General features: G+C 47.6%; 1 long non-coding RNA gene across 1 annotated transcript; it reads right to left on the bottom strand.

Moving 5' to 3' along the window:
- Window positions 1–743: 743 nt before the first annotated feature.
- LOC137766793 (uncharacterized) lies at window positions 744–20,617 on the bottom strand. Its single transcript, XR_011074368.1, has 3 exons — window positions 20,421–20,617; window positions 16,215–16,299; window positions 744–821 (listed from the first exon to the last, which is right to left on the bottom strand). It is a non-coding gene; the product is annotated as an uncharacterized lncRNA (long non-coding RNA).
- Window positions 20,618–23,907: the final 3,290 nt, after the last annotated feature.

Raw genomic sequence — 23,907 nt, 5'->3', positions numbered from 1 at the left:
TAGGGATGAATAACAGAACCTAGACAGCTATTTTTACACTGGCTGAGAGAGAGAGAGAGAGAGACAGGGAGGGAGGGAGAGAGTTGCGGGAGGAGGTGGGAGCAACAGGGGAGAGGACCTAGGGAGAGAGCAAGTGCAGCCTCTTCCCTACTCATCCCGTGATCTTATTCCTCTTCCCAATGCGGATTCCCTCACCGGAAGTTAAGAATTATTTATTACTTTGAAATCAGAAAAGGAAGAAGGACGCTAATCAAAAAGTTCCCTGAACGGTGAAAATAAATGAGATCTCAACATTCTGAAATTGCCCCTGTCGGTCCCCTCAGTCCTTTCTCCCCTTGTTTGCCATCTTTTGAATGCCCAGGTCCGAGGTTATGGATCTGAATTTTCTTTTCCCTGCTCAGGGATCATGGAATGGCCTCTAGGAGGTTTGGGTCAGTGGGCTGGAGGAGACAAGGAAGGGGAGGCCTTCTACCAGAATGCTATTCAGGTCGTCACTGTTTACTGTATGACTTTGTCTTGAAAGGCCTGCTTCTTCAAACGGGGATTTTCAGGCCATGGTAAGTTCTGGGAAGGCAGAAGGATGTCCAGAAAGGGTGGTTGCTTTCAATGTTCAGCTGATACGAGGCAGCCAGAGCCTGTGCCTGTGCTTTCGTCTGTCAGAATAAATATGGTGCCGAACTCACCAGTCCAAGGAGATGTGCTATGGGAGACAGTCGCGAGCTGCGTGGGGAACCACTGCTGACATCAGCTCACTTCACACCGCTCAGGCTACTTTGATTCCATTGAACTTCATTTCGCTGACTCCCCAAGCCCTAACAAATCTGGAAAAAGGAGGCACAGAAAATAATTTCAAAAGTTAAACGAGGCATGAAATGACCCCTGACATTAAAGGGAGGTTGTAGAGGTTCACCATCTTAAGAGTTTGCTTAGGGGAACCTTTTAGAAGTTTTTGTCTGAGAATTATGGTGACCAAAAACAGAACAAAACAAACCCCTTCACGGAGGAGGAAAGGTTACTTGGAGCTCTTTATTTCATTTGGCACTTCGAAGATTCACCAGATCACAGTAAGGGTATAGGGTTGGGGTTGTGTGGGGGGGAGGATGAAGGTGCTTCATCTGTGACTGATGTCTCCCACAAAGAGAAGAAAGTAATCTTTCCCTCTGCAAAGGGAAGCTGGAAGTCAAAGCTGTGGAGAAGCATCCAACCCAGCAGCACCACAGCCTCCCAGGTTCCAGCACAGCTGGGCTCTTAGATATTCGTCCACTTCTTCCAAAGGCAGTTCAAAGAAGATGGTGTTTTATTAAGGAGACAGTATAATTCAGGGGCTCTTTCATAGCAGAAACCACCCCCCCGCCCCGGCCGCCAAACACTCCCATTATCTGTATTCCAGTTCCTTTTTAGCCGAGGTTGAGGGGAGATGCCCCCAAATGATCATTATTATTGTTTGCATGTATGTTTGTTTATGCTGTTTGGCTTTTAAAAACATAGTAGAACTTCTGTATCCAAATGGATAAAGACCCTGAGAGCTTTCAGATCACTAAAAAAAGTGGGAGCACAGCCATCCGTATCCATCCCAGCGGACGATCCTATGCTGGTCCCCTCTCTTCTGTCCCCAGCAGGTTTAACGGTGGTGCCACACAGTATATTCAAGTGTGGGCAAGTTGATCCCTCCCTCCAGTCACCTTTACCGGACTGTCACTCTGTGTCCATAGCAAGTTAACCCAGGCCTGAAGATCAGAAAACCAGGCTCCTGAACAGATTAGGTCTCACAAGAGATTAGTATTAATAATCTGCCTTTGCATATATCCTATCAGCTATCACATTTATTTGTAAGAAATCTAAACTATTCGAACTCAAAATTCAGTGTCTTTTTCCTGTGATATGGTACAGGAGAAAGGGTTCCGGAAGTGGCAACTTAATTTGTATCTAATTTCAGCAAAATAATTGCAGACTGCTTCCAGCCTGAATAAGCAGTGAGGTATAGCTCCCAGTAGTTACTTATTTTAGAAGCACTCCCTCAGGATGAATGCTAGCTATTTTCAGTTGCATGTGGGAAAACCAAGGGCACTGCCAAGCTGTGGCAAGTTGGCATCATGTATGAGCTGTCAACCTCGATACTTAGTTCCACTCAGATTCATTTCTGATTTTCAGTTGGCGTGTAACCTTTTTCTTTATTCAATTTGGGGTCCTGATCACTTCCTTTGTCTGCCTCCCTACCTTCCCATCTATCTCTATCCTCACAGGCAGCTTTGGCTGAATCCATCTAATAATAACAGCACGAATGCCAAGTGGGTTGTACAAAATCCTCAGGGAGAGATGTGAAATGAAGCACATTGTTCTTCAGGGCTCCTGGGGACCAGAGTGTACCCACTGACAAAAACAAACTAATATGCGGTGAAATTATACGTCTTTCCCTATAACTTATGCAGAACGCAATAATGCTGGGATCGCGCCTGAAATAGCTATGGTACCTACGGCAGGCAGCCTCTAAAACAGCCCAAGGATCACCACCTACTAGTATTCACTCCCTGTGTGAACCGTCCTCTCATGTGGGCTGGACCTAGTGACCCTCTAAACAAACAGAAGATGACAAAAGTGACGGGGTGTCACTCCTGAGATTAGATAACGAGAGATGTCTTTTTGTACATCTCTCTCTCTCTCCCTTGGCTCCTCCCTCTCCCTCTCTATCTCTCTATCTCCCTCTGTCTCTCTGCCATAACTGCCATGTCATGAGCTTCCCTATGGATAGGCCCATGTGGTAAGGAACCGATGTCTCCAGCCAGGAGCCAGTGAGGACCTGAGGCCGGCCAACAGCCACGTGAGCGAGCCTGGAGGGGGAGCCTCCCTCAGTGGACCCTTGACATGACCGTAGCCCTGGCTGACACCTTGACTGCAGCCTGTGAGACCCGGAGCCAGAGGACCACTGAACTATGTCCAGACTGCTGACCCACAGAAACTGTGAGATGATACATGACTGTTGTTTTAAGCACCTAAGTTTTGGAGTAACTTGTTATACAATAGAAATACTAATATTAATACTAATATTCCCTTAAGCAGGTAGTTAGGAGCTTCCAGTGACCTCACCAGAGGTCTGTCTCCAGTCTCACCTCCTGCTATAGCCCCCGCCATCACCTCTGGGCCCACTTTTTGGCCACATCTTAGTCCTAGGTATTTTTGTGTCTTTATATGAGCTGTTTCTTCTGCCTGAAATGAGCAGTCTCCTCTTCTCCACATAAATTCCTGCTCACCCCTTGACACCTGGCTCAGATGTGTCTTCTGGAAAACCTTCCTGACCTTCCTAACTCCGCCAGACAGCGCTCCTGTCCCCTGCCTCAGGCTTTGCCTCTGCTTGTGCTTCGTCACTGACGCTGTGCTGTCCTGATTGGCAGACGGGCTAGATTGCAACTCCTGGAAGGCAGGACACTTTTATTCATCTTCCAGTCCCTGTTACCTAGCACAGCACAGTGATAAAACACCATTTCTGGAACAGATCAATGGCTGTTTTGCAGAAGCAAGGATCCTAGGTAGCTAGTTCCACCCCCAGCTGATGCAGAAATTTTACATAGCATCCTCTAAATGTGTGGTAGAAGAATACTTTGATTAATTGGACAATACATGAATTTTAAGCACTCAATCAGCAGATCCAACGCTGTAGCAGCCTGCAGTGTTGTAAGGCTCTCTTGGTCTGCTATCAACTCCTCAGACCTTCAGTTAAGGTCATGGGAGTTGACAGTCCTGTAATCTGAGTTGTTTTCATTTCAACCCATGACCTTTGATATGTTCCAGGCATCACAGACCTTCCTTCCCTTCATTTCTAGAGGAAGCTAGAAAGAAACCATGAAGGAAGGCATCCTTAGGGATAAACCTGGAAGAGGGGTAAATTGTATTTGTATCTCAGTTGTATTTGTATAGCAATCTAGCCCATGAAGAGAGGGCTCATTGCAGGGGAGGTTGTTGGAAGATGGTAGAGGTGTGGAATACGTTGTAAGCCTATCTACTCCGTCACCACGTCCTGACAATTGTGCCTCCTATACAGAATCTTCCCCCTTTCTCTCCTCCGTGGCTCTTCTCCTAGTCTTGAATTCACCTATAACAGCTTCCTAACTGGTCTCATGACGTCCACTTATGACCCTTTCCAAGCTCTTCTTTCCAAACTCTTGTGGCCAGAGCAATCTTTCTAAAATGCACATTTGATCACATCGCCTGTCCACTTTAACACTTCAGTGGCCCCCTGTGAATGGCCTGGCTCGAATCCAGCCTTGTCATGCATGCTGCCCACCTCCCTGTTTGTGCTGTGGTCACACTCGAGTCTTTCACGACCTTGAGGACACAAGTGCCATGCCACAGGGAGATGCACAGACCCGCCTGCCCTGGTTAATCCTGTTCCTTCAGGTTTCATTTCACTCATCAATTCCTTAGAGATTTCCCTGATATCCCTTATTAAATCAAACCCCTTATTATGTACTTGGGGCACCACACATTGCAATGTCATGTTAATTTGCGTGGTTATTTGATCAAGGTCGTCTCCTTTTCTATTGTGTAAGTTCCATGAGGGCAGGGACCATGTCTGTTTTTGCTGACATTGTATTCTTGGTACCTAGTATAACCTGGCAAAGAGTGGGCATTCAATCCATATTTGTTGACTTGAAGTGAGTGAATTATGGGTGCTATTAAGGGTACATGGAGGAAAAGCAGAAATGCAGGAAGAATAAGGACTTAATGGAACCCAGAGCTGGGGCACAGAATGATAATTTGAATGCACGCCATCCTAAAATAGGATGTTGGAGTTTCTTTAGACTAATTGCAAAAGTTGCAGAGTGCACAACATTTATAGTTATATGTAACTTCCCTTCCCCCAGGCCACAGCCGCCTCAGGGAAAACCAAGGATTTCGGGTCAGTTCCCAGAGGTCTTTGGCTCTGCCTTCTGAACACCTCGCAGGCGCCATCCGCTGCTGACCCGCAGCTCCACCCTTCTCCGCTGGGGGCGTAATGACCGCCTTGCTCTGGCTGCCCTGCGGGTGCTTCTGCGCCCTCTCACCACCGCCCCCCACCCCCGGCGGAGAATTGTCCCCCCACCCGCTCCTCTCCCGTAGGCGATTCCCATCCTTCCTCGGCTGTCATATCTCTCAGTAGTTTCGTAGCACGCAAGTCATTTCCTCTTATTTGTTCAGGAATCTTAAATGGAAGCGTCTAGGGCCTGCCAGTTGGTTTCATTTCCCAGTCCGTGTTTCTTCCAGGGCCTGACAGGGCTGGAGGTGGCAACCATTCATCCCACAAACATTTACTGCATCAGAGAGAGAGAGAGAGAGAGGTGAGCAAATGCGGCCCTGGCCCCAGGAACTTGTCATCTTCCGGGGCTCTTTACAGGTACCTTTACCTCTGGATGAGGCATTCAGCTGTCAGACCGTGGCTGAGAATCCATCCTCGCGACACTAATTTTTGCCAGGAGCCAGGAGTTCAAAAGAACGTTAATCTGTTTTTCTTCCAGCTTTCCTTACACAGATGACAATATTATCACTCTCAGCTTTTACAGTGAAGGTCGATACACAGATCACAGGGTCCAAGAGGGCTCCTGAGTCATTTGAGATAATTACCTTTTTTTCTTTTCTAGGTCTTCCATCTCTGTGAATCAGCGATGTGGAAAACCCAGGCCTCAGAAAAATTAAGGGAGGCTTGAAGTGAGCAAGCCAGAGCAGAGTGTTGGCAGGAGCTGAGGGATGCCACGGTGTGTAAATGGGGCAGGGCGTCATCTGAGGGGCTCCGGGTGATGCCCGCCTCCTGTCAGCACCATCGGATCTCTGTGACTTGGGCAGGGATGAAAATGCGGAGCACAGCCAGCGTATCCTAGAGGTGTGTGGTGTCCGGACAGCCCGTGCCAGCCGCGTTTACTGTTCCGAGCCGTTCGAACAAAGCAGCTGTGGGGCTAAGCTCGCTGTGGCGAGAACCCACAACAAACCCAGAAAGGCTCTGCCCTCACCGCCTTCGCTCCCGCAGCGCCGCACTCTTGTCTTTTTAGAGGTGTGAGCCTCGTCACACGGCAGCTGATGCATGAGCTGTCCCTCTGGGCTGTGTGCTCCTCCAGGCGGGCAGGAACCTTGGCCCGGTTTCGTCCGTGTCTCCAGGGCCCGGCGCAGGGTGCGGCATCTAGTAGGTATCTGATGAATAAATGAATGGCTATAGGGACATATAGGAGGCATAAGAGGCCCCTACAGTGGGAATGGGTTCAATAGCACCGTACTGTGTTGGTTCTCTACAGTTTGCAGGACCCAGAGAAGGAATAATTTGTCCTTTCTAGAAAAGGCATGTCTCGTGTGGGGATTTCACAAGGGAAGGTGCCGGCCAGCGGGGGATCAAGGCAGGCAGAGGTAGAGGAAAATGGGGAAAACGACATAGGAAATGATGGTGCTCATCCTAGGGAGACTTCAGAGCATGCCAGGCGGAACCCTGATTCTCCAGGAAACTGACCGAGAGTGCCTGGGAACAGGGCTGGGGGAGGCCCGCTCTCGGGGAGCCGCATCTCAGCCCCCGCAAAGACCCCCAGGCGGACTCCCGCGCTTTCCCACGGCCGTCCACTAGGGGGCAGGCGGAGGCAGGAGAAGAGGGGAGGCGGCAGCCAGCCGGCTCCTGGGCTGGGCGCCTCAGGCCGCAGTGCACCCCGGCTCACATCCAACACACTGGGCTGTTTGTATTACTCAGACAAGGCCCCGCCTCTCTTCCTGCCTGTCGTGGCCTCTGTGATTTTATACGGTGTGGCCTGTGACATGAGATACCACGAGACCATGGTAACCAAAGTACACAGCTCGGTGTGAATGTTAATAAACAGGAAAAAAAAAGTAATCCTTGGTTTTCTTATTTTACTCCCATTTGTGGTTTTTCTATCCCTGTCTCACATATCCTTTATTATCCTGAACAATCAAGATGTACCCGAATTCCACGACTCTTTAAAATGAAAAGATAAATGGGGAAAATATGCCCTGGTCTCCTGTCATGTAGCCTTGAAAGTAGCGACTCATTTCCTCATGTGCGAGTTATCAGTTCCTCTGGATACCCTGCCAACACTCCTCTTGTGTACCAACACATCATCTCAGGGGAAAATTATGTTCTTGATAATTCCCACATGCCTTGAAAAGTCATTTCCTTCTAAGAAACTCCTGATGATGGGAATTCTTAATTGGTTTAAATTTTTCCTAATCCTCAAAGTATTGAATATAAACAGCACAACTGTCTTCCCATATAAATTATCCTCCTATACATATTATCAGGCCCACAGACCTGGGACTCAAATAAGCATGAAGGAATAAACATTTTACCAGGCCAGATCACAGAAATGAAAGTCTTTGTGTAGAAATGAGCATTGCTTCATACAAAATCAGAGAGTTTGAAAGTTGTTTTCCTGCCTGCTGAGAATGTCCGATTAGAAGCCCATCAGTGCTTGATAACATTAATAGAAAGCCTTGCTTTAATGAAGTTAAAGACTCTTTAATGAATTGCATCTTTAATTGTAATGAGAACAAACCAACCATATTACATGAACCATTTTTTTGGAAAATGGTAAAGCCATCTTAAAAGAAATGGTTTTCTAGTGGAATCAGAATTCTTAAGCAAACCTTTCAGGCTGCAGACTTTCTTGAATGGTTCCCTTGATTTCATTCCAACAGCAATCAATATTGGGAAATATAAAGTATGATGGGAAGCTGGGAAATATAAAGTATGATGTCAAGTTACTTTAATGGTATGCAAAATTCTCAAGAATTTTCTAAAAATATGCATTTCCAATGATACCATAGACCAGTTGGTCTAAAATTGTTTGACTTTCAATTAAAAACATAAACAAACAGGATTGGATATATTTGGACACAATGTTGCTGGCGGTTCCAGATTCCATTGTTTAAAGGTATTCCATAAATACCACAAAAAGTGTGGAGAAGGCATCCATCTGATCCGGTATTCAGGCTTACAAAGAAAGTAATTACAGGGCCAGAGACTCGGTGTCAGCCCTCATTCATCTAAATTCTCTTTCTCACATCAACATAGCTTGACCTTGATTTTTTTAGATGCAAGTAAAGGATACTGATGTAATTTGAATAAACCAGTTTTTAAAATTCCCTGAGGAGTCTGGAATCAGAAATGACAGGCTTGATGGACATAAGCTTGAAGGAGTAACCAACTCTTAAGTAATTATGGTGGTTTTAAAACAGTATCTTCCCTTCTTATTGAGCTAAAATTTCATCTTCTTTCTAGGGAACGTTTATTTGTCCTATTCTTTGGAAAATACCCAAACGCTGGTTTCCACCCCTCCCCTCCCTGACATCCCCACCAGGCCCTTGGTGCCTCCGCAGTGGCCTCTGTGGTCAGTGGCCATCTCTGCTGCTAAATGACCTCCAACCTTCCTCGCCTTTCTCTGAGGGCAGGGGCCTCGCTTCTCTTCCTGACAAAGCACTTTCAGTCAACTCCTGGTTTTCTTCATGGTTGATTAAACTGTCTGTGTTTATTCAGGACCCTTCTCCTCTTTCTGTGTCCGGCTGCTGACCTTTCTGTGGGTTCATGGTAGAGGAGAAAGCTCACAGGGCAGTCCATCTGACTGCTTGTTTGCAGCTCTGGTAAAGATTTGGTCCTGGAAAATGTTTAGGCCATTGAAATATTAGTATGTCTTCAAAACATGTGACTTTTTGCCTGGGTAGGTTTCTGAGTTGCTGTTACTGAGTGAGGTCAGAGGCACGTAAACAACACTAGATGCCCTGTGAGTTAGAACTGCTAACATCTCTCTTGAACCTCACTGATGTTGATCATCTTGCCACTAGGCTCCACAGGGCTTCACACGGTCGTGGTTCCTAATAAGAGTAGGTATGGTCTTAATTGCTTGGAAATGGGAAGGAGAGAGAAACTGAAGCACAGAGAGTTTTGTTGAGTGGCCAAAAGGCAAGCCAGAACAGATACCTTAAATCAGAACGCCCTTTACAGAGATTCTTGTCAGCATGATACCTAATCCCCAGCCTGCATCCCTGGTCTGGGGTTCTCAGGCAAGCTCAGCTCCCCCCAGCGGTACCCAGGCTCCGGGCCCAGGTCAAATGCAAGTTCTACCACGTGCAGGCATCACCCCCTTCACCGAACACTAAAACATCTGCTTGCTGTAATGTCTCAAAGTGACATTTTTGTATTTTGCTTATTTGTGTGAATCTTAGGGGCACAGAGACTGTGCCTTCTGTACTTTTACTGCCTGGAAGCATGCAGTGCATACTTTAGTGAAAGGACAGATAAATGAAGGTACAGGTGGACACTATCTGAAGGTCTTCTTTTACGTTCCTTCAGTGCCACCTTACTCACCTGTGCTGACTCTTACCCTCCCTCACCATCTCTCAGAATATACTCGGCTCCCAGCTTGTGCAATCGGCATGGCCTGACTTCTCCCTTTATTTGTTCATCTCAGCTTTATATAAAGCGCTGCCTAGTTATTACTCTCCATCTCATATTGTAAACTCTTAGAGGACAGTGGTTCCATTGAACTCCCTTTGCCAATTAACTTGACTGTAACACAGTGATAGGCTAGATGCTTAACGGACTTCAGAAGACGATGCTTAAAATCAGAGAAGTGGCTCCCTAGAGCTGACCGCTGGTCTTCTTCAAAGTGTTTGATGGTCCAGGACTTGCTGTATGTTCTCGGTCACCATCGAGCCCTCTCTTGTTATGAATCCCCCGTATACATTTTGTTTGGTTTAGCAGCACATGCATTGGTGAGAGCCCAGGAGAATCATTCTCTGAAGGCAAGGTTTCTCAGCAGTGGCTCTTTGACATTTTGGGATAATTCTTTGTCGGGGGGGAGGGTGGGAGGGGGAGCGGGGGGCGGTGCTGGCGTGTGTGTTGCAGGGTGTTTAACAACATTCTTCATCTCTCCCTTACTAGATGCTGGTCGTGTTCCCCAGTTGCGGCAACTAAAACCGTCTCCAGACATTGTCAAATGTCCCTTTTAGTTGGGGTGGGGGCAGACACGCTGCTGGGGACCCACTGTCTAAGGGATAAAAGCTGGAGGGAAACAATGATCATAACCAGGGTTTCTTCCTTTCTTTGGAGGTTTTCTGGGTTTTTTTTAGAAAATATAACCAGTCTGGTGCCCTGGCCTAGCCAGTTTCAGGGAGAGCCTCCCAAAATGCATTTAAATTATACAGTACTTCACCTCTTTGCCTTTTTTTCCCCTTAGGGGCCACTTTTCCCCCCCAACATTACCACTGGGTTGGGCCCTGCTTTCTGTGGCTTAATCCCATCTTGTTTCAGGAATCCCACTGACTTTCAACAAATTCTGAGGGGCACATGACGAGCCTCTAGGAGACGCAGCTGGCCAGAGGTGCTGGGCAGGGCTGCCTGCTGTCCCCAGCCTGGACACCGCCCTGCTGAGGACATGGTGCTTGGGGATCTGCTCCTCTCTTTTGGGAAAAACTAGATTTCTATCTCTTCCTTGGGAATGAATAAGCCACTGGGGGCAATAACTCACACAAAACAAACTCACCAGAAACCAGGCTGCAAACCAGAGCGCGACCGTATTGCCTTAAAATGCTTACCTCCTCAGAGCTCTACCGAGGGTTTGAGCTCTGAATGTGGGCAGCGTGGATGTGGTCCAGAGTGCGTGCAGGGCCCCCAGGCCACGGGCTCCAGGCCCTGGCTGGGTACCTGGCCCCTTCTGTCTGTCTCAGCTGCCCAGGGATGACCCTTGTGGGCTGACGGGGGAGGGAGGGAGGAGGCTGGGATCTGAGAGGACAGTGAGAGCTGAAAGATGTGCACAATCTTTAGACATCATTTACAGCTTCTGCTTCATTACAGGCCGAGTGCCAGTTACCCCTCCTGCGCAGACACCTTCCCAGTAGACACCGTACCTTCCATTATCGGGAGGCCTGGGAAACAGCAATAGCTGTGATGGATGTGGGATCAGGACAGAGGGACTTGGATGATCTCATGAGATACTCTCTTCGGGCTGTGGGAAAGCCTGATGAAATAGCCCTGCTTCTGAGGAAAGCTCATCTCCCTAGAGAAGGGAACAGTCCCCACTGCCCTGGGGGAGCTGATCACTCGTCAAAGGGGGCCGATGGCCCCTGCAGGCTCTGGTTTTTCTGATCCCCATCTCCCTCCTTCCCTTGAGGACCATCTTCCTCTGTCATCATATACTTTACTCAAGGGTCTGGCCACTGTGTTTGCTAACACCGGGTCTCTCAGGAGTGACCTTTGGCATTCTGTGCACAGCTTTCAGAACCCAGGCATCAGTAGGGGTTTTTCCTGAGTGGAGCTGCAGCCTCATGGCTGCCCTGAGCGATAACCCTGGGTCAGGTGTGTTCTCCAGGCTTGTCACTTGGCCATATCCTGTGGGATGTCTTCTCCTTGACTGTGGTCTGATTTTGATAGACATTTCGGCTAAGTGGACAAGGAATGCCTTTGTGAAGTTCGTATGTCTCCTAATAGAGGGGCAGGGAAAAAAATAAAAGAACACCGCGGTCCCCATGTTTTTAACCAAGGAAAGCAGAAAGCCACCTCTTTTTCCACGCCATCCAGGTACCTGGTGCTGTCTTTGGAGCCTTGTCCATCAGAGGCTCTCTCCAGCTTGGGCTCTGGTGGGAGTGCAGCTCCACGGGACTGGCGGTAGGTCCTCAGCGTGTGGAAATGCATCAGCTCGACCCACTTTTCTGTCACAAACCAAGTGGGGCAATAAGCGAACCACATCAAGAGCCCTTTTTGCCGCTTGAGTCATTCTCACTCCCATTGCTGGGCCTTTGTTGGAGTCCTTTGTCACTTTTGAAAATGTTATTTCTTAGGAAGTAAAAGAACAGTATGGCCATGGTTAGTGTTGCTGGTAAGTTCCGTTACTTGAGGCACATTTACTATAATAGAAAAATGTGAATCTGACCAGTGTGTTACAAAGCTGGTTACTACCACAACCGTCAGCTTTGTCCCCACGGCACCTGCACTTCAAAAGCATGGTCTTCAAAAGCCATTGTGTTAGGGAAACGGGATGAACAGTGCTGTGCGACGCTGACTTCTGTTCAAAAGGAAAGAGAAGAGAATGAAAAAAAGTCGTGTGGTTGCAACAGGGCTCTCTGCAAGTGTTGTTTCCACACTGGTCTGGTTCGTTGGTCAGGGATCTTGGTCAGGGATGCTCTGTATTTTCTCTGTGTATCTAGTTCGCATGACTGCTTGTTCAGCCCTGTCTCAGTCAATATTCTTCGTGCTCATTTAGGTTAAATGTGCCTTTTCTTCCTTACAGGTGTCTCTGCCTCTCAGAGGCTTTCACACTTGGTGTGAGCATCCTCTACAGACATGAAAAGATGTGAGGTCCCGGATCCCTAGGATCAACATGGAGCAGCTTTCTGGATCACTACTTTTACTCACAGACTTTTGGGAAACGTTGTTTTATATGAGATAGTGATCTACCAATGGAGTTCTGTGCTCAGTTTGCGTACATTTTAAAGATAATGCACGATGCTTCAGAAACATTTCGTGCTGGTAGCAGATGCCATAAGCCACACCCCCAAGACTCCTGAAGTGGGTAGTATTATGGGTTGAATTGTGTCTCTCCGAATATGTTGAAGTTCTAACTCCTAGGACCTCAGAATATGAACTTATTTGGCAATAGGGTATTGCAGATGTAGTTCCTTAGGTGGGCCCCTAATCCAGTGTGACGGGCGTCCTTATAAAAAGCAGAAATTAGACACAGACATGCACACGGGATAAGACTGTGTGAACGTGGAGGCAGAGATGGGGGTGATGTGTCTACCAGGCAAGGATGCCAAAGGTTGCCAGCAAACCCCCAGAAGCTAGGGGGAGGACTGGAACAGATCCTTCCTCACAGCCTCAGAAGGAACTAACCCTGCTGACACGTTGATTTCAAACTTCTGGCCTCTGGAATCGTGAGACAACATATTTCTGTTGTTGAAGCCCATGGTACTTCGTTACAGGAGCTCTGAGCAAACTAATCCAAGGGGTCAGTCTTTTCTCTTGCTGGAGGTGCTTCATGGGCGGAGTTTGAGATCCCCTGAACCTTGCCATTTAGGGTTGGACAGACCCAGCTTTGGATTCTGGCCATGCCATCTACAAGTCATGTGGCCTTGGGCACAGATCCAAAAGTCCCATGGTGAGGATTTACTTATTTTTAAAATTTAAAAATTTTTTATAAATTTATTTGTTTTATTTATTTATTTTTGGCTGCGTTGGGTCTTCGTTGCTGCACACAGGCTTTCTCTAGTTGCGGTGCGTGGGCTTCATTGCGGTGGCGTCTCTTGTTGCGGAGCACAGGCTCTAGGTGCGTGGGCTTCAGTACTTGTGGCACGTGGGCTCGGTAGTTGTGGCTCGCAGCTCTAGAGCGCAGGCTCAGTAGTTGTGACGCACGGGCTTAGTTGCTCCGCGGCATGTGGGATCTTCCCAGACCGGGTCTCGAACCCGTGTCCCCTGCATTGGCAGGCAGATTCTTAACCACTGTGCCACCAGGGGAGCCCCTCCATTGTGAGGATTTAAATGAGAGGCTGAGTGTGATAATACCAGACACGGGACCTGGTAACCTGGTGGGTTCTCGGTAGATATTACTCCTGTTTCCTTTTTCCCTTCCGACCTTCTTGTCCCTAGAAGTCATTTTGTCAGAGAGACAGGAGCTCAGGAGCCCTGGAGAGGTAAGATGACATCCTCAGTCACACCATGAGCTGGTGCAAGGCTGGATATCAAATCCAGGCCACCCGACTCCACACCTGTGCTGTGGTTCCCTATGATGTCGTCTTTGGGGGGCTCCCCACCCCCTGTTATAAAAATTCTCTGCACGTTGTCTCCCACAGACAGTTGCAAAGGTGATGAAATAGGTGAGACTCTAGGCCCTGGATGCTCTTTGTACCGTCTAGTGAGAAGTTTCTGCTATGGGTTCTTGCACTGTCCAGAAAGACTTCTTAACAGAAGAAATGCCTGCTACTTTATTGCTTACTTTGTTCTCCTTTTTACATACTCTTTAAAAAAATTTTTTTAGTTGAAGTATAGTTGTACAATATTAGATAAGTTACAGGTGTACACTATAGTGATTCACAATTTTTAAAGGTTATACTTCATTTACAGTTATTATAAAATATTTGCTATAGTCCCCGTGTTGTGCAGTATATCCCTGTAGCTTAGTTTATACCTAATAGTTTGTACCTCTTAATCCCCGACCCCTATATTGTCCCTCCTTCCCTCTCCCCACTGGTAACCACTAGTTTGTTCTCTATATCTGTGAGTCTGCTTCTTTTTTTTTGGTTATATTCACCAGTTTGTTGTAGTTTTTAGATTCCACATATAAGTGATATACAGTATTTGTCTTTCTCTGACTTATTTCACTTGAGCATAATGCCCTCCAAGCTCACTCATGTTGCTGCAAATGGCAAAATTTCATTCTCTTAATGGTTTTAATGGTTGAGTAGTATTCCACTGTATATATATACCACATCTTCTTTATCCATTTATCTGTTGATGGACACTTAGGTTGCTTCTGTATCTTGGCAGTTATAAATAATGCTGCTATGAACAATGGGGTGCATGTATCTTTTCGAGTTAGTGTTTTGTTGTTTTTTTTTTGGATATATACCCGGGAGTGGAATTTCTGGGTCATATGGCAGTTCTGTTTTTAATTTTTGAGAAACTTCCATACCGTTTTCCATAGTGGGTGCACCAATTTACATTCCCATCAACAGTGTATGAGGGTTCTTAACATGTTAGCACAAAGTAATTATTCCTCATGAAAAGATTATATTTTGTTCAAAAGTGTTTTCCATTACAGGAAAAAAGGGCTTGGGCCTTTTAAGAAGAAACCAGTTATAAAGTCGGAGGGCTGATCAAGGTCGTAACAACTGTGGAGGCCTGTCCTGCAGGAACACAGCCGGGTCCATAGTAATAAGCCATTGATAAGCAAGGGATTAAATTAGTTGGTGGTGACTAATTTCAGACGCAAAGTGGCTTGAGTTACATCTTCCTGATAGAGGAGCGTATTGGGGAAAAATCAGTTTGCAGATTTAGGAAGGTTGCTTAAGTTATGACTCAGTATCGATAAAGATCAAGGGTTTGGAGTCAAACCTGCACAGCTCTCACCCTCTGCAGGAAAGCTGGACACCCTCCGGAGGAAGCTACAGTCCCCTTCCCCAGAACATGCCCAGGGCACCTCTCCACACAGTGCTGCCGACAATTGCAGGGGGTACAGGTTTCCTCCTTCCACTCACTCTTAGGCCCCCCAACCTTGGGTTAAGAGCCATCACCCTCTCCCTTTTTGGCCTCTTAAAAAAAAGCTAAGTGCTAGGTTAAAGGAGAGTTTATGATTTCTTTTCTATTTCATGCTAGAGCTGACTTGGGAAAAAAATTGTGTGGCCTGGAGTGAAGGATACTTGTTGGTATAGTAGTGCTGATGAAAGAAACTAAAAATCAAGGTTTACTGAATGAAGAGAACAGAAGAGTTGGGAAGCTGTGGCTGGGTTTCAGGCTGACAGTGTGTGGTCCTGGGGCTTTGAGTCAGTGGCTGAGCCTCTTTCAGCCTCAGTTTCCCTGCCTGCACCCATGGAAGTAACAGTGCACACCTCACAGCTGCCTTGTGAGCAATAGATGGGACAATATCCTCGATCTTAATGCACCGTGTAAACTGTCGTACGAATAGAAGGTGATATTAATATGAAAAATAAAGTTAGTGACAAAAATGCCTAAGCATTTATATTTTTTAGAACTTTGTTCTGAAGTTTGAGGATTTTAATACACTCTAATAAAAAGTATATTTCATGAAAAAAAATAATGGGTCCTGTTCTATCCCATGTTTGAATTTCTATATCTCATGGAAAACCTAACCTGGAAGTTGCAAACCAGCTCCCAAATGTGTTATTTCACTTGCTGGGTGTTAAACAAGTTTTGTTTCGTTCATTTTTTAATCAGTTGCCAACATTTAAAACTAGAAGTTTTCTTATATAAAACAAAAACAAAACCTAGATTTCAGCTGCTTTTGGGGAAACAGAAGCTGAATTACTGGCGCAGCTGTCTGGGATTTCCCATGACTTACCGCTCCCGACCTTGGGTTGTTTGCTACCTCAGGCCAGCCATACCCAAGGCACCCCCATCTCCCTGGTATCATTTTCCCAGTAGTAGGACTAGAGTATCAAATAGCAACTCGATTTGAAAAATCAAACCTGTAAAGAGACAGCAAGTTCTATAAGGATGCTCAAACAGGGGCTGTCTGGTCTCCTACCTTTAGCTGGGTCTACGTGGGTCAGGTTGGGCGAATGTGGCCGGCGTGGACAGAATTCCTTTCTCATAAAGTGAGCACAGGATCCCTGTGAGGATTAAGTTAGATGACATATGTAAACACCTTGCAAGAATCAACGCTTGGTAAATGAGAGCTCTGAGCAGGGCATCAGGGCATCACAAAGATTCTGACGGATAATCTGCTGTTCAAACTCCAGAAGTGATGGCCACAGTCAGGCAGTGGCCGAGCACCTGGGAGGATCAGGCTGAGGAATAAGGTGCCCCCTGAAACCACAGTTTCTGAGAACAAGGATGCAGGCCCCCAGACTCACACAAGAAGACCAGGGATCCAAGGTGGAAACAGACCCTTGGTGTAACACAAATGCCCTTTGCCTTTGGCAAATCACTTCTATGTCACCAGGAGTGTTAGAAAGCTCAGGAGATGTCAAGGGCCACACACAGCAGATTTGATGTGTACCTGCTTCTACTCCAAAGAAATATTAACCAGTGACAGCTCGGTGCCTTTGCCCTAAGCACTCACTTCCAGTGCAAATGCACAACTGACTTCCTGCAGAGAGCCAGTGACCAGGAGCCTGAAAATCCATAGGGCAGCCTGGGCATCTCCTGGGTGGGAGGGAGGCAGCTACTATGACCCTGACTGGCGTTACCTTGGAAGGTATCGCCAATCCCTAGAAGTCATGCCCAGGAATGATCTCCCCACTTTCTTCTCCCTGCCGTGGATTCCTCCCAAGTCTGTTTTATAGGAAGTTGCCTTTCTTCTATTTCTTCTGAGCAGAAGGGGATCATCCCTGGGTTGAGCAAAAGATGAGTAAGTGATTAGTGGCTGCCGTAAAAGGATCTCGTAAAGCATTTATGTTGTCACACAAAAAGGATCTGGTGTTTACACATCTGTCTTTTCAGTTCATTTGTGGCAGGTAGAAGGCTGCCAAAGTCATTTTATGACGCCAGGGGTAAGGCTCGCTTTAGGAAATGGGGTAGCCAAGGATCTGGTGCTTCCCCACACTGTTTCCTCCTTCATCTCATGACCTGACAAAAGCAGCTCTCTGAGTCACACACTGAGTGGCCTACTATTGAGGAAATAATCTATTTGCTATGGTAAACTAGGGATGTCCCTTAGAAAGAAAATCAGGGCTTTTCTTGGGTGGGTCCTGCCCTGGAGTGGGACAAATGATGCAGCAATGAGCCCCACATTGCGGATGTTGACGTGAATAGGGGTGCATTTTTCACAGGAAAATACAAGGTCATCTCAGTTCAAGCTGTAATCAAGGCAGAGCTTCTGAACCAGGGTGGGAGGGTCCCCAGGGAGCCTGGATTCAGGGAAATCTGGGTTGGAGTGCTTCTTGGTAGCCACAGGCACTCAAGATCCCTGGGGAGATCCACCCTCCACCCCACCCCCCCCAAGGGAGGCTGTCTGCTCTGCCAAAAGCCTGAATTTCCTAAAATGGCTCCAGTATCCAAGGAATCCCTGGACAGACACTTTCCAGATGGACTTTGGCTGCTGACTATTAACAGTCTCTACTATTCCCCACATCTGCTTCTAGGAGATCTCACTGGCTCTGCTCCCTCAATCAGTAGAGATGAGGACACCTCACCCCTATAAATCTTGAGATTGGTGGCTTCTTATTGCGTTTTAGCCCTGCATTCACACACACACACACACACACACACACACACACACACACACACGCTAAGATTATCTCCTTGATCTCTGGGCCATCAACTCTGGGCAGAGCCACTTGGACAATGGTTACTCCCTCAAATCTGAAGAACTGTACCCCTTAGCCAATGTTTACAATAAAAAATCCTGCCGTTTAATATAAGCTTATTCTCTGTCTGAAATGTACAGAAATGTAATGGTCTCACGTGTGAAAGGGTGATGATCAGAGCTTGTCTGCTGGACCGGACAAAACTGAACCTGAGCATTTCTTGAGGTTTCTTCCATTCCTAGAATCTCATGATTCTGAGATCCTTCCAAATATACACACTCAAAGTGAGTTTTTCTAAAAACAAATTGGATCTCACACAAAATTAGTAACAACTGAACCAAGTACAGAATCTTACTTGGTTCTGGCCCCAGGAGGAACTTGATCATTTACATTTTAGGTGAAAACTCTTCTCCCCTTTAAATACTGCATAAAAATGGCAAGATTCTCGACTGAATAGTAATGTTACCGTAGCAAACAAAGGGGAAACTATGAAAATCTGACACAGAAATACGTGGCCTGTTATTCCAAAAAAAGTAAATGCAACAAAAAGAAGAAAGTTGGCCTCATCCTCCGTCCCAAAGCACCACGCAGCCCATGCCAGCCACCAGCACAGCCCTCTGGTCCTCTCCCACCAGGCAGGCCCCTGTCTTTGCTCAGGTCTTCCCAAGCCTTCAGTGCTTCCGGTCCCACTTTGAAGTCAGGGGTTTCCTCGTCTGTATTCACAGCGTGAATTCACAGTGTGAATTCTCCTTTCAGAGGACTTCTGAAGGCCGCCTGCCTTCCAGGCCAGCGGGAGTTCATCTCTCTGTCTCAGGTTCCCAGACCTTCATCTCTCCGTCTCAGGTTCCCAGCCCTTCGTATGAGGAGACAACTCTCAACACCGCTGGCTTATCTTCCCTTGTGTAGTTTGTATACGTGTCTGTCTCCTCTGCTGGGATTAGACTTCCGGAAGGCAGAGACGCAATCCTATCTGTGGGCCTTTACACAAGTAGACACATCTGATACATTTTAATGACGTTTAAGTGAATTGAAGAAGGGTGACAACACCTCCACTCTAGATTTCTCTGTATATACCACAGACTACCTGGAATGTCATATGAGAGTGGGGGTGACTTAGCAGATGTTGTCAGGGTTTCTCAACCTTGGCACAAGTGACGCCTGGGCCGGATCGCTCTTGGGTGTGGGGACTGTCCTGTGCATTGCAGCGTGTTTAGCGGCATCCCTGGCCTCCAACCTCCAGATGCCAGTAGCGTTCCCCCTCCTCTCAAGTTGTGACAACCACAAACACCTGCAGACATTGTCAATGTCCCTTGGGGTCAGAATGGCCCCAGTTTAGAACCACTGATGTAGGTGATTCCCGAAGGAGAGGGAGTCTTCCTGAGAGGAAGTATAAGACACCTTGCCCAGTGGGGAGCCTGCCCAGACCTGCTCCCTACTCCTATAATCATCCTTGTTTTAATACAACAGCAGAAGGCAGCTATTTATAGCTTCTGGCCAAATATTTTACTCTGACAGGCTGTCACTGACAGGTTGCCAAACACTGGAATTTTCTTAAGTGGGGTGTGGAAAGAGAGAACAGGGTAAGGCCCATCCTCTGTGAAATACGAATATCTTTTTTTGGGAGGTTGTCGTCTTGGAGACAGCACAACAGCTACTAAGAGGTGCCTGGGGTCATGCCAGGAAGACTGAACAGGCAAAAAATAACAACAACAAAAGCTGAAATGAAAGATGTCTTTTCTCAGCAGGATGTGGGGAACCATCACTCTTAATAAATCAACACATACAAACTCAGGGAAGGTGTTCACCTATTTTGGCACAAGCCACAGAGCTGTGGGTGGAGATGGCTGGAATATTTTCGGTGTGCGGGGAGGTAACCCCACGGGTCATCCCTTTGGCCTCCAGATGCTGGGGCCACCCATCAGCCAGGCGGCAGCCCACAGGCAGGCGGAACTGTGACGAAGTGCGTTGGCTCAAACATGGCAAACAGCGTTCGGTGTTGGCACAAACCACCACCCTCGCTTTTCTTTTACGCTATGACACTTTTTCATGTCGGGGAGCTGAGTCTGAGTGAGGCCCCAGTGGCCGTGAAGGACTCAAGGTCCAGGGCCCGGGAGAACTGCGGGATTGTCTTTTTCCTCGCTGAGGCATTAAAGATTGGTTTGTGAAGCAGTGACTGAGGCATTACACATTAATGGCTGCACAGGGACTTTGATTCCATGTATCTCACGCTGACGTAGAAACTGGAGCTGTTATATAAGGTGTTGACTCGTCGCCCTTTCCCGCAAGCCCCCCTCATCACATCATGTACCTCCCGGGGCCTGGGGGTGGGGAGAGTTGGGGGGTGGCGAGAGGGGGAGCGAGGCCTGCAGAGCTGTAGGGGCGGGACAGCTGAGGAAAGGTCTGAGGTTTGGGGCAGCGCATCTTAGCACAGCTGCTGAGAGGACGTCTGCCTGCAATAGTGATAACCACCTGACTGCTCTCACCTTTGATTTCTGTGGGCTGCATTCAGATGTGGGGAGCCAGCTGGGGGCCTCTGATGAGAAAATCAAAGATTGGAGGCAACAAGCAGGTTGTTGATACCACACGGTCCTCTCTGACACCGAAAGAGAAACTCTGCTGTCCTGGCAAGAGATGCAGTCGGACTTGGCAAGGCCCTGTTGCATCAGGAGCAAACATGGGAACGAGGGCAAGAATGACATGAACTACAGTTTCTGCCCTGATGCACAGGTGCTGAAGGAAGATTTTGCACTTCTAAGGACAAGTCTGCAAAATAGGTATTGAAGGGGACGTGGGATCTGGGTGAGCGCGAGGTGGCCACACCCTGGATGCGGGGACCCTCTGACCAGGACTGAGGGGCCCAGCGGAGAAGGAGGCTACGGGCACAAGTCAGTTCCGGGGTGACAGTCCGCCCTGGATAGCCCTGCAGACTCTTGGCCTGCTCTCAGTCCCTCAGCCTTGCCCCCCAGATGGGGCTGAGGGGCTCCCCTGGAGCAGCCCGGGGGAGGGCAGATCTGGCCAGGACAGACATTGTCTTCCTCGGGAAAGCAGCCCGGTGACTCACGTGTTCCAGGCAGGGAGCGCTGCACGTCTAGACTTAATTCTTGCTGTGATGCATCCAGGCTGCCTCCACACAGTTAGCAAAGTCCCTCCGGTCGGGCCTCATGGGGCCACACCCAGCACTTAGTTACCCCAAAGCACACTAAGCAGACAAAGCCCTGGAAAATGGGAGGAAAAGATTGGAAATAATTTCATATTTCAGAAAAAACTATTGAAGTGTTCATCATGGGAAAAATCAGAACGTTGTTAATGTCTTTACACATCGTATGGCCGGGCAGTTTCTCAATTCTGCGTGTGCTGGGGCCACTGTAACCCCTCCTGCTCCCCCCGTCCTGCTCTGACCCTGGCCCCTGACGATGAGGCCACCCTCCCCAGCTCGGCAAGAGGCCTGGAACAAACGGCCACCTCCCCAGTCCCCTCCCAGGTGCTGGAAGGTCTTTCTAGGGAGGTGTTGGGATCTTGCCGCAGCCCTGCAGATGTGAAGATCCTGTAGTCTTTTCTAGAACGTGCCCTTGAAGGCAGACGTTGACCCTGGCAGCCAGTGCAGGACCCTTCTCCCCACCTTGTGCCCCAACACCCACTTCCCAAGGGAGCAGTTAATTAACTACAGTCCTGATCACCAGAGGGAATATCTTACTCAACAGCATCCCACGGTGATTCTCCTAATAAGAGAAACAATGGGAATCTGAGACCAGGGCTGCTGCCCTCTTCCCAGAAAGGGCAGAGCTGCCATTTGCTGACCACCCTTCTGTCCCAATGGGCCCTCCTTCCCCTTTATGACACTCTCCCATCCTAGGAACACCTCCCTGACCCTGTGACTTTTTGTGTCCCCCAAGTGCAATGAATCTTTGTCACCTTGCTTCTGTGCCTGAGATTTACCCGCCCTCTTTTCCTTCTGTCACTGCCTGGCTGAATGATGGGGTATCTGACAGGGGAATCTGGTCTCTTCTTCCTGTTCCCAAGTACAAGATGCACCTTCAGGGTTGATGACCTTGTTCATCCCCCGGGATGAGGAGTAACTCCCATCAGCTGTCAGGGAAAGACAAGGCTGGGAGATATTGCCCTAAGGGGGAGAGCTCTTGGGGAGAGCCAGCCTCCTAAAGTTAGCGCATGTCCTGATCCGTGTTCAGTATCTCTCCAGCAAAGCCAGGCGACAATATCTTTTGGCTCCTGTGTTCCGCATTGGCTCGGCAGGCGGAGGAGGGGGCTCCAGCCAAGCAGAAGGCAGCATGCGGGTCCCGGCTTTGGCCTCTGTCAAGACTCCTTCCGGTCTCCTTGCTCCCTGGTTGCTTTTAATCAGTCAAAGCCCAGTGTTCCAGATGAGAAAGGAGTGGGGAGGGGAAGAGGCTAAAACTCTGTTCAAGTTAAAGTGGGATTTATTGTAATTGGTTGTTCATACTGACTTCCAGCACAGTGCCTCATACATTGTGGCTCAAATTTAGTATTTCTCATCCATGTCTCATCAAAGCCTGACAGTCCCTGGGTCTCTTTACATTTCCACAGAACCCTACTTTGGTGGGAGCGTGGCAGGGCGGGGAGGCAGGGGCTCAGTCGGGTAAGCGACTCTGGGCTCAGAGATTAACGCTGGTTAAGTATTAGTGTACTTCCCCTGCCAGGTAAAGTGGTATGGTAGATAATTTTTGGTTTGGGCTGGCTGTGCCCTGAGTCACCTCTGGGAATTACTTCTTCCACATACGGGAAGCTGTTAGTCGAGGTGCCTGCCTGTCCCTGGCCCAAGGTCAGGCACTCGAATTTTTTGAGGTCAGTCAGATCTGCCTTCCCTGGAATCCTAAATTGGAGCAAAGTCATCAAAAGACAGAATCCAGTTGGAGCTCATTCCTTATTCACAGCAGTGTACCCAGGTGACACTGGTGAGGGGGTCTTGTGTCTTAGACTCTTGATTCTGTGCTGCTTCCTGCCCATGAAGTTCCTCAGTTCCTGTCCATTTTGTCCGGTTTCTGAGCCTGGTTTCCTAGCCATTGAGAAATTAGCTGTTTTTCCAGTAAATTCCCTTTTTGGTGTAGATTAGCCAGGGTTGGTTTCTGTTGCTTACACCCAAGGAGCCCTAATTCACACACACAATGAACCTGGGTTTCTGAACATCCCTTAAGTCACACTTGGTTTCAGAATGTTGCCCCAAAGTTGAAGCCAGGGAAGTCTTTTCATTTACCCAGACTCCGTAGTAATCATCTCCCAGCATCCATCTCTTTAGTTGCCAAGCCCATGCTGGTTATTAGCTGACTATGGTTTCTAACCTGCCTTTTGGTTTCTTGAAGTATTCTTTTGCTCAGTTCAGACTGGGCCAAATCTTTCCACCCTGTACCTGGGGAACAGACTTGCTTCCCATGTGTTCTGCTGCTTGATGCTCCTCAAACACACACTAGGGAAATGCAAACTGGGACAATATTTTTGCAAACCAAATTGCAAAACCATAATCAAGAGCTTTTAAAACATTCTTTCTTTCTGAACTAGTAATTCAACTAATTGAGGACTTTATCCTAAGAAAATTTTCAGAGAAGCAGAAAGATGACTAAGCATATTTATTACATTATTATTTTGTAGTAGCCAAAACTTGAAGACAACTTAAATGTCTAGGAGCAGGGAAATAAACAATGGTCTGTTCATATGATAATATGTGATACACCCATTCAAAATCATAGTTTTGTGGAATATTTAATACTGTGAGGAAACTCACACTATCTTGTGTACCAGGTGTAAAAAAACCAGGACACCAACCTGTAAGTACGGAATCAACTCAATCCATTTTATTCAAATTGGGAAGGACTGCACCAACATATTAGCAGAGGTTATCTCTTTATGGTTTAGTAGGAAACCCTCTGAGGTAAGAACTATGTCTTACTTAAAGTTATAGCTCTAATTCCTAGCTCAGGTCCAGTCATATAGCTTGCCTGG

Source organism: Eschrichtius robustus, chromosome 6, assembly GCF_028021215.1.
Source record: "Eschrichtius robustus isolate mEscRob2 chromosome 6, mEscRob2.pri, whole genome shotgun sequence".
NCBI classification, from domain to species: domain Eukaryota; kingdom Metazoa; phylum Chordata; class Mammalia; order Artiodactyla; family Eschrichtiidae; genus Eschrichtius; species Eschrichtius robustus.
Note: the sequence above shows the minus strand (reverse complement) of the source record. Positions and strands in the feature narration are given on the sequence as shown.